At 47.9% G+C, this 13,022-nt stretch overlaps 1 protein-coding gene across 2 annotated transcripts in view; it reads left to right on the forward strand.

Annotated features, from left to right (window-relative positions):
• The window catches only part of MMP2 (matrix metallopeptidase 2), a 1,058,469-nt gene that overhangs the window by 740,373 nt on the left and 305,074 nt on the right, over positions 1 to 13,022 (forward strand). The window lies entirely within an intron of this gene.

The raw sequence follows: 13,022 nt of genomic DNA on the forward strand, positions 1-13,022 counted from the left end.
GGGAATCATAGTGACTTGATTGGTATGTTTTTTATTGTACAAATTGGACAGTACAGATCCTCTTTATGGAATAGTGGATTCCAAATGTGCAGGTCTCACAAACAAATCTGTGAATGGTTGTCTTTCTGAGTCGATACTGGTAGTGCAATGACACATAAGTATGTCCAGTAGCTAGTAACTTAAAATATAAAACAATATGTTACAAATTTGTACTGTTCTTGTTTTTACAGTCAAAGACATCAAAAAACAATGGAAGTCTATTAAGAACAACTTTCGAAGGGAGCTCCTGGAAGAACAAAAGGAGAACAAAAGTGGGTCTGGGGCATCCAGCAGGACCAAATATACAGGGTGGGCCATTTATATGGATATACCTTAATAAAATGGGAATGGTTGGTGATATTAACTTCCTGCTTGTGACACATTAGTATATGTGAGGGGGAAACTTTTCAAGATGGGTGGTGACCATGGTGGCCATTTTGAAGTCAGCCATTTCGAATCCAACTTTTGTTTTTTCAATAGGAAGAGAGTCATGTGACATCAAACTTAGTGGGAATTTCACAAGAAAAACAATGGTTGGTTTTAACGTAACTTCATTCTTTCATGAGATATTTACAAGTTTCTCTTTGTTTACAGCCATTGACATGTCGCCGAGCTTAACACGTGAGGAGCGGATAGAAATTGTGTTGATGCCTGGTGAACACAGTAACCGGGTCATTGCAGCAGATTTCAATGCAAGACACCCTACGAGACCACCCATCTCCCATGCTACAGTTAGCCAACTGCTTGCTAAGTTTTGTGAAACTGGTTCAGTGTTGGATTTGCCAAAATGTGGACGCATGAAATCTGTCACTAATGAAGAAACATCAGTGGCTGTCCTAGCTTCATTCAAAAAGAGCCCACAGCGTAGCACTCGCCGCATGTCACTGGAAAGTGGCATTAGTCGAACATCCCTTCGGCGGATATTATCTACTCACAAATGGCACCCTTACAAACTCCAGCTACTGCAGCATCTCAATGAGGATGACCCAGATCGGCGCACTGAATTTGCAGAATGGGCAAAACATAAATTGGAACAGGACCCTCAGTTTACGCAGAAGATTTTGTTCAATGATGAGGCAAACTTTTATGTGAATGGTGAAGTTAAACAAAACCACCGCTATTGGTCTGACACTAACCCACATTGGATAGATCCCTCCAAGACTGTTGGAACAAAAAAATTGATGGTCTGGTGTGGTATATGGGGTACAAGGATAGTGGGGCCATTCTTCATCAATGGAAACCTCAAGGCCACCGGATATGTGAAATTGCTACATGATGATGTGTTTCCCTCTTTATGCACTGAAGCTGGCACGTTCCCTGAGTTTTTCCAGCAAGATGGTGCAACACCACATTATGGCTGTCAGGTCCGAGCATTCCTAGATGAACAGTTTCCTGGAAAATGGATTGGTCGTCGTGGGCCAGTTGAATGGCCCCCAAGGTCTCCCGATCTTACCCCCTTAGACTTTTATCTTTGGGGTTATCTGGAGGCCATTGTCTATGCTGTGAAGATACTAGATGTGTAGTACCTGATACTACGGATACTGGAAGCCTGTGCTAGCATTTCTCCTGCAATGTTGCTATCAGTGTATGAAGAGTGGGAGAAGAGGGTTGCATTGACAATTCAACACAGTGGGCAGCACATTGAACACATTTTATAAGTGGTCAGAAACTTTTAAATAACTCATGAAAGAATAAAGTTACGTTAAAACCAAGCACACCATTGTTTTCTTGTGAAATTCCCAATAAGTTTGATGCATCACATGACCCTCTTCCTATTGAAAAAACAAAAGTTGGATTCAAAATGGCCAACTTCAAAATGGCCACCATGGTCACCACCCATCTTGAAAAATGTCCCCCCCTCACATATACTAATGTGCCACAAACAGGAAGTTAATATCATCAACCATTCCCGTTTTATTAAGTTGTATCCATATAAATGGCCCACCCTATATACAGTAGCAATAAAAAGTATGTAAACCCTTTTTTTTATTATTATTATTATTACTTATTTATAAAGCACCAACATATACCATGGCGCTGTACAATGTAAGAAAACAAACAAGGGATACATCATGATACAGACAATGATTTACATCAAATATAAACACTGATACAAAATACAGCACTGCTGAACCCTTTGGAATTATATGTTTGTTTGTTTTTTTTGCACAAAATGGTAATAAAATGTGATCTGATCATCTTAAAGGGAATGTCCAAGCAAAATAAAAAAATGAGTTTCACTTACCTGGGGCTTCTACCAGCCCCATGCAGCCATCCTGTGCCCTCATAGTCACTCACTGCTGCTCCAGTCCCCCGCTGGCAGCTTGCCGACCTCGGAGGTCGGCGGGATGCATTGTGTACATTTTTACGCATTCCCGCTAGTGCAGGAACATTAACACATACATTTTTACGCATTACTGGTTCAATGGTTTAAGGTGGCCACACACCATACAATTTGATTGTAACATTTAAAAAATATGACCAATGTATCACTAGAGATGGCTCGAACCTCCAATTTTCAGTTTGCGAACCTCGAACTCGAACTTCCGAAAAAGTTTGCGAACGTGCAAACTTTTTGAACTGCAATAGACTTCAATGGGCAGGCGAACTTGAAAAACTACAAACACTGTTTCTGGCCACAAAAGTGATGGAAAGTGATGGAAAGGGGTCTAACACCTGGAGGTGGGCATGGCAGAGTGGAATACCTGCCAAAAGTCCCAGAAAATTATGGATTTGATGCACAGCAGAGTTATAATGCCTAAAAGGCAGAAATCACATTGCATTGCTAAATTGGAGGTCTAAAGTGATTGAAAACATCTTGCGTGTGTATACATGGATCAACAGTTAGTGTAAGTAGTGTACTGCTTCACACTGACAGACCCAACTCACTGTGTAACGCATCACAAACAGCTGTTTGTGTAGTGATGGCCATGCTGGACTGGTGCGCACCATGGCGAGAGTGCAGGCGATTGCAGTTTTCAAGCCCATATGGTTGGGCTAAGGTAGCTCAATGACAGAACAACTGTCCACAATAAAGCAACAACCTTATTATTTTGGGTCAGGTGTACCCCTCAACACACTCATATAGCCATCGGTCATTGCTTCATTGTGATACGCAAGCCCCTTTACTGCGGCAAGGTAAGGATCACGAAGGGGAATTGACACATGTACATGCCTTTTGTTTTGTTGTTGCAGCTGCAGTGCAGCAAGAAAAATTAGGCAGGCATGTACACGCACCAGAAAAATTATTATTATGTTTGGTAGAAGCAGCTGCTAGCAGCAGCGGCCATAAAAATTCAGGTATCCACCTGGAGTCCTGGACCCTGTTGGTGGTGGCAGAGAAGGCAGTCAAGTGGCCTGCAGGCAGAGATGCTGTATGGGGACTGACTTAGTCTTGGGTAGAGATGGCCCAAACGGTTCACCAGGCGAATGGGAACCGGCGAACTTCCGGGGTTCGCGATCGCGGAGAACCGCAAACTTTTCCAGAAGTTTGTTTCGCCCCCATAGTGCATCATTAGGGTCAACTTTGACCATCTACATCACAGTCAGCAGGCACATTAGAACCAATCAGGCTACACTCCCTCCTGGAGCCCCACCCCCCCTTATAAAAGGCAGGCAGCGTTTGGCATTGAACTCACTTGTGTGCCTGCAGTAATTAGAGAAGGGAGAGCTGCTGCTGCTGCTGCAGAGAGAGCAATAGGGAAAGCTTAGTTAGGCTCTTGTAGGCTTGTTAGCTTGCTCCTTGCCGATTCTTATTGCTAAAAAAGCACTCCTCAACAGCTCTTTTGAGAGCTAATCTTGTTCTTGTGATCTATTTTTTTTTTGTTTTGTGCGGCCTACTTGCATTATATACAGCACAGTCAGTCGCAGCTGGCCTTTAGCCTCTTGGTGGTAATTCCTACTGTGCCACTAGAGATGTCCCAAACGGTTCACCGGCGAACGGTTCCAGGCGAACTTCGGGTGGTTCGCGTTCGCCTGCGAAGGCGAACTTTCCCGGAAGTTCGATTCGCCCCATAATGCTCTATTGATCAAAACTTTGACCTTCTACATCACAGTCAGCAGGCACATTGTTGCCAATCAGACTGCACTCACTCCTAGAGCCCCACCCCCCCTTATACAAGACAAGGTCTTGTGCAGTTTTACTCACTAGTCTGCCTACACTAATTAGTTAAGGGACAGCTGCTGACAGACTCTGCTAGGGAGAGTTTAGTTAGGCTCTTGTAGGCTTGTTCCTAGCTAATTGTTGTTCCTTATATTACTTTCTCACCCCTCTCTCCCTCCTCCCAGAGGGAGGAGGGTCTCATCTTCCAGGGAATTGTAGAATTTCAAAAGCCAGCTTATATACCTTGGCCAGGAATTGAACCCAGGTCTTGGCCAGGAATTGAACCCAGGTCTGAGTGCTTGGTAGACAGCTCTCTTAACCGCTATACCACCACCAACGCTACATGCTGAAGGCAGCCTAGCATGTACCATTATGATATATCCTAGAGAAAAATGAGCTTGCATAAAGATTTGTAGGTTTTCAAATGCCAGCTTACATACCTTGGCCAGGAATTGAACCCAGGTCTGAGTGCATGGTAGATAGCTCTCTTAACCGCTATACCACCACCAACACTACATTCTAAAACCAGCCTAGCATGTACCATTATGATATATCCTAGAGAAAAATGAGCTTGCTTAAAGATTTGTAGGCTTTCAAATGACAGCTTACATACCTTGGCCGGGAATTGAACCCAGGTCTTGGCCGGGAATTGAACCCAGGTCTGAGTACATGGTAGATAGCTCTGTTAACCGATATACCACCACCAACACTACATTCCGAAACCAGCCTAGCATGTACCATTATGATATATCCTAGAGAAAAATGAGCTTGCTTAAAGATTTGTAGGCTTTCAAAAGCCAGCTTACATACCTTGGCTGGGAATTGAACCCAGGTCTTGGCCGGGAATTGAACCCAGGTCTGAGTGCATGGTAGATAGCTCTCTTAACCGCTATACCACCACCAACACTACATTCTGAAACCAGCCTAGCATGTACCATTATGATATATCCTAGAGAAAAATGAGCTTGCTTAAAGATTTGTAGGCTTTCAAAAGCCAGCTTACATACCTTGGCTGGGAATTGAACCCAGGTCTGAGTGCATGGTAGATAGCTCTCTTAACCGCTATACCACCACCAACACTACATGCTGAAGCCAGCCTAGCATATACCATTGTGATATACCCAAGAGAAAAACGAGCTTGCTCTCTCTCTCTCTCTCTCTAGGACTTGATGGTTTTAAGCTGAAGATTCACTTCAGTGGCATCAACGGATACCAGCAGAATTTCACAGGCAATTTCGGAATTCTGCCAGATTGAAAAAGCAATTTCGTTCCGACCAAACGGAATGGAATGGCCAATTTCCGCCCAAAATTGCGGAAAATACAATTCCGTGGAAAGCGGTGACCATCCCTACTAGAGAGAGAGAGAAAAACAAAAGTTTGCTTTCCTAAAACAGAGAGAGAGAGAGAGAGAGATGAATCTACATGGCTATCTGGGGTTCTCTTCGGACAACTGTTGAACACAAAAGGCAAGGCCATGCCTGGGTGGGTTTGAACCACCAACCTTTTAGTTAACAGCCAAACACGCTAACCAAATGTGCCACAGAGACTGTGTACCACAAAGACTGTGCATGCAGTTGCTGTTGAATGATTTTATGGGGATGTATGTGTGTCTTTTGGAGGGAGGAAGTAAGTCTGCTCCAAGAAGTTTCAGCATGTAGTGTTGGAGGTATAATGGTTAGGATAGCAGCCTACAGAGCGATACGCCTGGGTTCTATTCCTGGACAATGTGAGTTGGCTTTTGACATACTACACATCCGTAAGCAAGCTCATTTTTCTCTAGGATATATCATAATGGTACATGCTAGGCTGGTTTCAGAATGTAGTGTTGGTGGTGGTATAGCGGTTAAGAGAGCCATCTACCATGTATTTCGACCTGGGTTCAATTCCCGGCCAATTCCTGGGTTCAATTCCTGGCCAAGGTATGTAAGCTGGGTTTTGAAAGCCTACAAATCTTTAAGCGAGCTCATTTTTCTCTAGGATATATCATAGTGGTACATGCTAGGCTGTTTTCAGAATGTAGTGTTGGTGGTGGTATAGTGGTTAGGAGAGCTATCTACCATGCACTCAGACCTGGGTTCAATTCCTGGCCAAGGTATGTAAGCTGGCTTTTGAAAGCCTACAAATCTTTAAGCAAGCTCATTTTTCTCTAGGATATATCATAATGGTACATGCTAGGCTTCCTTCAGCATGTAGTGTTGGTGGTGGTATAGCGATTAAGAGAGCTATCTACCAAGCACTCAGACCTGGGTTCAATTCCTGACCAAGGTATATAAGCTGGCTTTTGAAATTCTACAATTCCCTGGAAGATGAGACCCTCCGGGAGGAGGGAGGGATACACTGCCTGATGTTGTAAAGCAGTGTAGGCCTGTAATTGAATATTGAATGAGATTGTGACCTTAAAATGGGGGTTTATGTGAAATGTAGATTTTTGCCTGGGACTTTTGATGTGTATTTCACTCAATCATGTCTTCCTCCAGGTATTAGATCCCTTGAAACATGTTTTCAATCATTTTTACAGGAGGTTGAAGTCTATTGCGGTTCGTGAAAGTTCGCGCGCACCGAACCATTCACAAACTGAAAATCTGAGGCTCACGACATCTCTATGTGCCACTGCCAGGCCCAGCACATTCAGTGACTACCTGTGTGTGTGACAAGCAGCTGCACATTTGTAATTCCAATCATTGCACCTGTTCACTGTTCAGTGCACCTACCTACATGAGCGCAAGCAGTGTAATATACCACCAGTCATTGCACCTATTCACGGTACCTATGTGTGACAGGTGCACATTTGTAATTCCAATCCCTGCAGTGCATACCTGTAACCTGTTCAGTGCACCTACGTGAGCGCAAGCAGTGTAATATACCACCAGTCATTGCACCTGTTCACGGTACCTGTGTGTGACAGCTGCACATTTCTAATACCAATCCCTGCACCTGTGTGACCGCACGCTGTTTAGTATACCAGTTCGTGCATACCTGTTAACTGCACCTGTGTGACAGCTGCACATTGTATTGTAATACCAGTCACTGCTACCTTTTACTGCACCTGTGTGACTGCACATTGTATTAGTCAAGTCAGTGCATACCTTTCACTTCATCCCCCCGATATGGACAAAACAGGTAGAGGCAGAGGCAGGGGCAGACCCAGAGGCAGGCCACCCGGCAGGTGTGTTTGAGGTCGTGCTGACGTGATTTTGTTGCGGCCCTGGACCAAAGTGCAGTGCTCAGAAGAAGGCATGTCCCATCAACTCCCAAGATTGTCAGGACGTGGTTGACTAACACAGAACACCTCATCTTCTGCATCCACCAGTGCTACTCCAAGTACCACATCCACTACATTTGACACTTCACAGGAGTTATTTGGTTGGGAAATCACTGATTCACAGCCATTATTGTTACAAGATGAAAGCGCTAAGCAAGTCACACCACCTCATATGTCTGAGTTAGGCGACACTATGGACGTAAGGTGTGAGGAGGAGGATGATGAAGTACCTGCTGTTGGTGCAGTTTTGGAGGTGTCTGATACAAGTGAAGCTTTGGAGGATGATTATGATGATGATACTGCCATGGATGCCACGTGGAATCCTAAGAGACACAATGACCAAGGGGACAGTTCAGATGGGTAGTCAGAGAGGAGTAGGAGGAGACGAATTGGTGAAAGAAGCAGGGGGAGCTCGTCATCAGAAACAGCTGGTGGCATTGTCCGGCGCCATGTATCGCCACCTATGGACAGCCAGCCAACATGCCCTTCAACGTCAGCTGCTGACGCCACCATAGTGCCCACACCCCAGGGTGGTTCAGCGGTGTGTAAATTTTTTAGTGTGTATGCCAAAAATCAGAGCAATGCCATCTGTACTCTCTGCCACCAAAAATTGAGCCGTGGAAAGGCTAACACCCACGTAGGGACAACTGCCTTATGAAGGCACATGCAGAAAAGGCACAAACTGCAATGGGAAGACCACCTGAGCAAAAGCAGCACACAAAAGCAAAGCCACCCTCCTTCTCCTCTTCCTCCTTCAGGTGCATCATCTTCAGCCGCTTTCTCCCTTGCACCTTCACAATCACAGCCTCCCTCCTCCACTCCACCTCTCACCTTGAGCGGTTCCTGCTCCTCTGCCCACAGCAGCAGCCAGGTGTCCGTGAGGGCAATCTTTGAGCAGAAGAAGCCAATGTCTGCCAGTCACCCCCTTGCCCGGTGTCTCACAGCTGGCTTGGTGGAACTGTTAGCTCACCAGCTGTTACAATACCAGCTGGTGGACTCTGAGGCCTTCCGAAAATTTGTGGCCATTGGGACACCGCAGTGGAAGATGCCAGGCCACAATTATTTCTCCAAAAAGGCGATACCCAAACTGTACCATGAAGTTGAGAGGCAAGTGGTGTCATCTCTGGCACACAGCGTTGGGTCAAGGGTCCATCTGACCACGGATGCCTGCTCTGCCAAGCACGGTCAGGGCAGGTACATTACTTACACAGCCCATTGGGTCAACCTGGTGACCGCTGGCAAGCAGGGAGTACGTGGCTGTGCAGCAGACCTAGTGACACCTCCACGGCTTGCAGGCAGGCCTGCTGCCACCTCCTCTCCTCCTGCTACATCCTCTTTGCTGTCATCCTCCTCCTCCTCGGCTGAGTGGCAGTTCAACTCTACTGGTGCTGCGATCTCCTCTCCAGCTACACAGCCCCAGCTCCCCAGGGCCTATGTTGCAGGCCAGGTACGACGGTGTCACGCCATCTTAGACATGTCTTGCCTCAAAGTGGAGAGTCACACTGGAGCAGCTCTCCTGGCTGCTCTTAACAAACCTTGTAAGGGTTTTTTTCGCCTTCCTCTGGATCAGCAGGGATATGTGAGGGAGCAGGCTGGTGTTGTACTTTATACTGGTTGAACTCGATGGACGTATGTCCAAAATAACTATCTAACTATGTAACAGGTGGATCAGTGGCTGACCCCGCACCAACTGGAGATCGGCAACGTGGTGTGTGACAACGGCAGCAATCTCATTTCGGCTTTGAATTTGGGAAAGTTGACACATGTACCCTGCATGGCACATGTGCTCAATCTCATAATTCAGAGACTTGTGTCTAAGTACCCAGGCTTACAGGACGTCCTAAAGCAGTCCAGGAAGGTGTGTGGGCATTTCAGGCGGTCTTACACGGCCATGGCACGCTTTGCCGATATTCAGTGGAGAAACCATTTGCCTCTGAGACGCTTGATTTGCGATAGCCCGACTCACTCGAATTCGACCCTCCTGATATTTGACCGCCTGCTACAACAGGAGAAAGCTGTCAAACATTATCTCTACAACTACAGTAAAAGGATGTGCTCTAGGGAGATGGGGTTGTGCTGGCCGAAGTACTGGACACTCACTCACACACTGCAAAATGCCTGCAGGTTCATGCGGCCGTTTGAGGAGGTGACAAACATGGTGATTCACAGTGAAGGCGCCATCAGCGACTTAATTCCATATGCTTTCTTCCTGGAGCGTGTCGTGCATAGTGGTGGATCAAGCTGTGGAGAAGTGGAAACAGGAACAGGAACAGGAGGAAGAGTTGTGGGATCAATTACCAGCAGAACCAGATGTTTCCTCAACACCTGCGGCAGCACAGAGGTGGGGAGAGGAGGAGGAAGAGTCGTGTGGGGAAGAGGACAGGAATGAGCAGAAACTACGCCAGTGTGAATTTACGCATTGTAGTTCGCATCTACGCATCGTAGTTCGTAGGTGAGGTTTCAAAACTACGCTTACAAATTTATGCGTAGCGAAGTACCGCTACGCGTAGCTTACGCCCACTAGGTGTAGTTAACATGTGTGTTGCATAGTGAACTACCAATGCGTTACTTACGTCTAATTTTCCGCGTGCGATTGTATGCTTACAAATTTACGCATTGGAAAGGGGAATGTGCGCATAGAAGAGTTCTCTGTATAAGCATTTAAAAGGAATTAATGCGTAAAATTTTCTGCATGCGAGCATAAGGATCCACATGCACTATGCTTCGCACTACACTTAATTGCGTATTTTAACGCATAGTCTACGAAATGCATACGAAGCGAATACTTAATTTCGAAACCGTAGTCTGGCGAAGTGTAATTGCATAAAACTACGCGTATTTCCAGCGTAGCGAAGTTGGCTGACTACGACCATCCCTAGAAGAGGAGTCAGATGAGGAAGGTGGTGGTGATGTCACAGCACAACGGAATAAAGGTACAACCAGTGGCGTAGCTACAAACCTCTGGGCCCCGATGCGGAATCTGGATGTGGGCCCCCCCCCCGGCAACAACAGCCCCCCCTCCCCCGACAACACCCGACGGATGCACACACATATCAAAATCCCTATAGCCAGCTATAGGTACCCCCAGTATAGGTAGTCAGGCATAGGTAAGCCAGTATAGTTGCCCCCGGTATAGGTGAGATAGGCAGGCGCCGCCGGTATAAGTTAGATAGATAGGTGCCCCCAGTACAGTTTAGCTAGGTGGGTGCCTCTAATATAGGTAGCCAGAATAGTTGCCCCCAGCGTAGGTTAGATAGGTAGGTGCCCCCAGTATAGGTTAGTTAGGTAGGTGCCTCCAATATAGGTAGCCAGTTTAGTTGCCACCTGTATAGGCTAGCTAGGTGCCCCCAATACAGGTTAGATAAGTAAGTGCCCCCAGTATAGGTTAGATAGGTAGGTGCCCCCAGTATAAATTAGATTAGGTCGGTGCCCCCTAGTATAGGTTAGATTAGGTAGCTGCCCCCCAGTATAGGTTAGATTAGGTAGCTGCCCCCCAGGATAGATTAGGTAGCTGCCCCCAGGATAGATTAGGTAGGTGCCCCCCAGTATAGGTTAGATGAGGTAGCTGCCCCCCAGGATAGATTAGGTAGCTTCCCCCCAGGATAGATTAGGTAGCTGCCCCCCAGAATAGATTAGGTAGCTGCCCCCCAGGATAGATTAGATAGCTGCCCCCCAGGATTAGGTTAGAATAGGTAGGTGCCCCCCAGGATAGATTAGGTAGCTGCCCCCCAGGATTAGGTTAGATTAGGTAGCTGCCCCCCAGGATAGATTAGGTAGCTGCCCCCCAGGATTAGGTTAGATTAGGTAGCTGCCCCCCAGGATAGATTAGGTAGCTGCCCCCAGGATAGATTAGGTAGCTGCCCCCCAGTATAGGTTAGATTAGGTAGGTGCCCCCCAGGATAGATTAGGTAGCTGCCCCCCCCCCCCGGGTTAGGTTAGATTAGGTAGGTGCCCCCCAGGATAGATTAGGTAGCTGCCCCCAGGATAGATTAGGTAGGTGCCTCCCAGTATAGGTTAGATTAGGTAGCTGCCCCCCAGAATAGATTAGGTAGCTGCCCCCCAGGATAGATTAGGTAGGTGCCCCCCAGTATAGGTTAGATTAGGTAGCTGCCCCCCAGGATTAGGTTAGATTAGGTAGGTGCCCCCCAGGATAGATTAGGTAGCTGCCCCCAGGATAGATTAGGTAGCTGCCCCCCAGGATTAGATTAGATTAGGTAGGTGCCCCCCAGGATAGATTAGGTAGCTGCCCCCAGGATAGATTAGGTAGGTGCCCCCCAGTATAGGTTAGATTAGGTAGCTGCCCCCCAGGATTAGGTTAGATTAGGTAGGTGCCCCCCAGGATAGATTAGGTAGCTGCCCCAGGATAGATTAGGTAGGTGCCCCCCAGTATAGGTTAGATTAGGTAGCTGCCCCCCAGGATAGATTAGGTAGCTGCCCCCAGGATAGATTAGGTAGCTGCCCCCCAGGATAGATTAGGTAGGTGCCCCCCAGTATAGGTTAGATTAGGTAGCTGCCCCCCAGGATTAGGTTAGATTAGGTAGGTGCCCCCCAGGATAGATTAGGTAGCTGCCCCCAGGATAGATTAGGTAGCTGCCCCCCAGGATAGATTAGGTAGCTGCCTGTCCCCATAATGGAGGGGGGGGCCGCAGCCGCGGGGAGGGCAGCCCGACCTCTCCCTCCCTTCCTCTCCCCGGGGCCCCCCCTCAGATGCAGAGTAAGCGGCTAACGGAAGCGCTATAGGCAGAACTCACCTCCGTCCCTGGTTCCAATCGCCGCTGATCTCCTCTCTGGCTGGCTCTGCATAGATGCTTACACACGCAGCTTCCTGTTTAGCCGGAAGCTGCGTGTGTAACAACATCTATGCAGAGCCAGCCAGAGAGGAGATCAGCGGCGAGTGGAACGCAGGGAGGTGAGTTCTGCCTATAGCGCTTCCGTTAGCCGCTTACTCTGCATCTGAGGGGGGGGGCCCGGGGAGAGGAAGGGAGGAAGAGGTCGGGCTGCCCTCCCCGCGGCTGCGGCTCCCTCCTACCAGCGCGAACGGGCGCATGGCCCTCCAAACGGAGATGGGCCCCCCGGGCCCCTCCCCCGCCTCCTCAGGAGCCGGGCCCGGTCGCCAAGGCGACCGCTGCGACCACGGGCCCTACGCCCTTGGGTACAACTGCTAGTAATCCTCCTCCCATGTCCACGCAGGCAAGGACAGGACGCTCCAGTGATCTCATGGGGATGTCGGACATGTGGACATTCTTTAGTCCAACACCTCGCCTTAGCGCTTCCGGATCCACCCTCCACCAACGCCTTGACCGGCAGGTAGCCGACTACCTGGCCTTAAGTGTGGATATAGACACTGTGAGCCGTGATCAACCCTTGGACAACTGGGTGTGCAGGCTTGACCTGTGGCCAGAGCTGTCACAATTTGCCATCCAACTTCTGTCTTGCCCTGCCTCAAGCGTCCTGTCAAAAAGGACCTTCAGCACAGCTGGAGGCATTGTCACAGAGAAGAGAAGTCCAAAAAGTGTTCAGTACCTCACCTTTATCAAAATGACTGAGGCATGGATCCCGGAGGACTACTGCCCGCCCGAAGACTAAGTCAGTCCCCACACACAGCATCTCTGCCTGCAG

This window comes from Hyperolius riggenbachi, chromosome 11, assembly GCF_040937935.1.
Source record: "Hyperolius riggenbachi isolate aHypRig1 chromosome 11, aHypRig1.pri, whole genome shotgun sequence".
Classification (NCBI taxonomy): Eukaryota; Metazoa; Chordata; class Amphibia; order Anura; family Hyperoliidae; genus Hyperolius; species Hyperolius riggenbachi.